The sequence below is a fragment of the Bufo gargarizans genome, chromosome 6 (genome assembly GCF_014858855.1).
Source record: "Bufo gargarizans isolate SCDJY-AF-19 chromosome 6, ASM1485885v1, whole genome shotgun sequence".
In the NCBI taxonomy this organism is placed as follows: Eukaryota; Metazoa; Chordata; class Amphibia; order Anura; family Bufonidae; genus Bufo; species Bufo gargarizans.
In genome coordinates, this window is record NC_058085.1 from 44,627,020 (window position 1) to 44,631,653 (window position 4,634).

Consider the following 4,634-nt stretch of genomic DNA (forward strand, 5'->3'; position numbering starts at 1 on the left):
AGCATGGAACAGAACCCTACGAAAAGCAGGAGTGCTTCCGTGGGGTTTTGTCTCGTACCTCCGTTCTGCAAAAAGATAGAGCATGTCCTATCTTTTTGTGGAACAGCCGGATCGCGTACCCATTAAAGTGAATGGGTCCGCGATCTGCTGCCCAACGGACGGTGTTCGTGCATTGCGGACCGCATTTTGCAGGCCACAGCACGACCACGGGGTGCACACGTTCGTGTGCAGGAGGCCTAAGGCTTCTTTCACACTTCTTTTCATGTTTTTGGCCTGCATAAGATGCGGGTGCGTTGCGGGAAAATGCACGATTTTTTCGCGCGAGTGCAAAACATTGTAATGCGTTTTGGACGCGCGTGAGAAAAATCGGCATGTTTGGTAGCCAAACCCGAACTTCTTCACAGAAGTTCAGGTTTGGGATCGGTGTTGTGTAGATTATATTATTTTCCCTTATAACATGGTTATAAGGGAAAATAATAGCATTCTGAATACAGAATGCATAGTAAAATAGAGCTGGAGGGGTTAAAGAAAAATAAAAATAAATTTAACTCACCTTAATCCACTTGTTCGAGCAGCCCGGCTTCTCTTCTGTCTTCTTCTTTGAGGAATAGGGCCTTTGATGACCTCACTGCGCTCATCACATGGTCCATCACATGATCTTTTACCATGGTGATGGATCATGTGACGGACCATGTGATGAGCGTAGTGATGTCACCACAGGTTCTTTTCCTGTGCACAGCAAAGATGAAGGCAGAAAAGAAGCCGGGCTGCGCAAACAAGTGGATTAAGGCGAGTTAAATTATTATTATTGCTTTTTTTAACCCCTCCAGCCCTATTGTACTAAGCATTCTGTATTATTATGGAAACAGTACAAAGAGGAACATTCTGCGATTTTCACGCAACACACAATTGATGCGTGAAAATCACCGCTCATCTGCACAGCCCCATGGGTCCAGATTCAGTGCGGGTGCAATGCGTTCATCTCACACATTGCACCCGCGCGGAGATCTCGCCCGTGATGAAAGAGGCCTAAGAATGTAGCTGAGCTGTGATAGTTCTCCTACAGAATAATTTACAGATGGAGATTAACCAGTACATTCTCTTAAAGAGACATACCGTCTTAATTCCTGTAGCGGACATGACAGGTAGGTGACTCCGTCTGGTCTCCCTCCAAGAGCAAAGAATGATTTTATCTGTAGACACATTTTGTGATGAGAACCAAGTGAAAAAAAAAAGAAATCAATGCTGGCTGCTCAATAATATCCTCTTGTTAATTATAAATAGTAACAAGGTTATTGGGAGGATTTACCTCTCTGCTACGTCCAGTGATTTACTGATTCATATTGATCTGTGAATTCATCAAAATTAAACCTGAGCAATAACCTTTGCTTTATCCTGTATATTGTATAGACTTTTAGGAGAACTATAAGTTCAAATTTTATTAGGATTTAAAGGGGACCTCTGTCCACCTAATTCCATGTGCTCACAAATGTCCTTGTTATAAGGTGGCCATACACCTTCAATAGCTATTGGCTAAATACTCCTGTATACAGGAACCTCTGGTGACTGCTTATCTCCAGTGAGAACAAAGGATGGGGCATATTGAAGTCCAACATGCCCTATACTTATTTTCCCTGCCTCTTACGGGGATAGTTGATACACCCCCATACTTAAACGTATTATATGATGGTCCTGTCCAAATCACCAGGCTCCCCCAATGTTTATCTTGGATTAAGGTCACCGATAATATTAATATCTCAGCTATGTGATGGTTAATAATATCCTTATTTGATCTAGTGGTGAATAAAATCATCCTTGGTGGTCTAATGGTAAGTAAATAATGTCCCTGGGGTCTAGTGGTCGGTAACTAATATCCCTGGGGGTCTAGTGGTCGGTAACTAATATCCCTGGGGTTCTAGTGGTAAGTAAATAATATCCCTGGGGGTCTAGTGGTCGGTAACTAATATCCCTGGGGATCTAGTGATAAGTAAATAAGATCCCCTGAGGTCCAGTGGTAAGTAAATAATATCACTGGTGGTCTTTTGATAAGTAAATAATATCTCTGGGGGTCTAGTGGTAAGTAAATAATATTCCTGGAGGTCTGGTGGGTAAAATGTAATTAACTAAAAAATTCTATAATTTTCAAATCTCACAGACCCATATTTTAATCACAATAGATCATAGAATATGTAGCAGATGTTGAAAGTGAGATATTTTACCATGTAATGAAAAAAATAATAGAACGTAATGGCAGCAACGCATCTCAAAGCATTTGGGATGTGGCAACAAAAGCCTAGAAAAGTATGTGGTACTAATTAAAAACTGCTAAAGGAGCAATTTGGTGAATTGGCATAAAAAGAGTATGTTAGAGAGGCAGAGTCTCCCAGGAGCAAAGTTGGGCAGAGGTTCATCAATCTGCAAAAAACTGCATCTACAAATTGTAGAACAATTTCTGAAAAATGTTCCTCAATGTAAAATTGTGAAGACTTTGAAGACTCGTGAAGACTTGTCCCAAGGGACAAGGCTGACTGTCAATATTTGATGCTTGTGATGCATGCATAAAAAGCAGCCATGATTCTGTTCTGGAAATCACTGCACAGGCTCAGGGACACTTCCAGAAATCATTGCCTATGAACACAGTTCGCCATGCAATCCACAAATGCAACATAAAGCTGCATTATGCAAAGAAGAAGTCATATGTCAACATGATCCAGAAAAGCCGCCATCTTCTCTGCACCAAAGCTCATTTTAAATAGACTGTGGCAAAATGGAAAAATGTTCTGGGGTCAGATTAATCAAAATGTGACATTTATTTTAAAAACCACGAACACGTCTTCTAAGGACTCAAGAGGAGAGGGACTATCCAGCTAGTTATTAGCACACAGATCAAAAAGCTGCATCTCTGATGGTAAGGATATGCACTAGTGCCTATGGAATGGGCAGCTTACACATCTGGAAAGGCACTAGAACAACATATGGTCCCATCCAGACAGTGTATCTTTCAGGGAGGGCCTTGCATACTTAAGAAAGACAATGCTAAACGACACTGCACCCACCACAACAGCATGGCTTCTCAGAAGAAGAGTCCCAGATGCTGAACTGACCCATTAATAGAAAAAATTTGAAGCATCATGAAATAAAAAAATCTGGCAAAGAAGACAGCTTGAATCCTACAAGAATGGGAGGACATTCCACTCCAAAAACTCCAGCATTGGTCTCCTCACTTCTCAGACGTTGTTAATAGAAGAGGGTAAGTTACACAATGGTAGATATGGCCCTGCCCCAACCTTTTCGAAATGCGTTGCTGCCATCAAGTTCTAAATTAGTTTTTATGGAATGGTAAAATGGCTCACTTTCATCATCTGATCTTTGTTGCAAGATCTATTGTGAATAAAATAGATCAACTTTTTTGGAATTGGGGTTGTAATAACCCTAGTGATCTTGTGCACAACAGTGCTCATGAGATATCCCTAAGAACTTATGTGATCTAGTGGCTAGTTTTATCCATGGTGGTTAAGAGGTTAATAAATAATACATTTGGAGGTCTAGGATTTAACAGTAATATTACTTCTTGTGGTCTTCATGGCAGAATTGCGGCCAAAAAGCACATACCTTAGACATGGCAACATAGACTATGTGATTCCACAATGCACAAAAATGGGGTGAAGAAAATTGTAGCTGGTGCTCTGGACTGATAAGTTAAAATCTGAGATTTTGGTAGTAACAGAAGGCAGTTCATTCCCCAAAAGGCTGGAGGGCGGTACAATAATGTCTTTAGGTAACAGTGGAGGTTCCTTGCAAGTTTGGGGTTGCATTTCAGCAAATGTAGTTGGAGATTTGGTCAGGATTTGGTCAGGACCATTGGTGTTCTCCATGATGAGAAATATAGGCAGATACTAATCGAATATGGAATATCATCAGGGAAGCGTCTGATTGGCTCTAAATTTATTCTGCAGCAGGACAACTACCCCAAACATCCAGCCACTTTCATTTAGAACTATCTTCAGCTTTACATGTGACTGCCATTTTTTGGGGGAATATGTAGGGGCAGTGATACTGCCCATTTTTGTGATAGACTTTCATTACAGAAATTATGCGTTTCTGTGAAAAAAAAGTGCTCTGAAATGGCCCATTTTTTGCCTTAGCAACGCTCACTGTCTGTCTACTTAACTGTGGAGATACACTCCACACTGACTGCTGCTGCCCTCATAGCATCTCTCCACATATTGTGTTGTAAGGGCATTTTAGCCTCCCTGGCGGTATGATTATGTCAGGAATTTTGCACCAAAAGTGGTACAATTTTTTGCATGAAATTTGGTGCTTGCAATTCTTAGTAATTACTTACTTAAACCTGGCCAAACAAGACTTCAGTAGACATCCCAGATGTCATAAAGTTTCAAACACAAAATCATGAATTATAATCTAATAAATAATATAATTTTATTTAATACTGTAATAAAAATAATGACATTTGTCAAACACAGAAAATTCAATAAACATCCTGAGTGTGATAAATTTTGAAACATGGGACTGCACAAAGTCCGACGTCACAATCAGGACAATGGAACCTAGTTTCTTTTTGGACTTTCTTTCTATTGCCATCTCTTTGAGCAGCAAACCACGCACATCCTGGT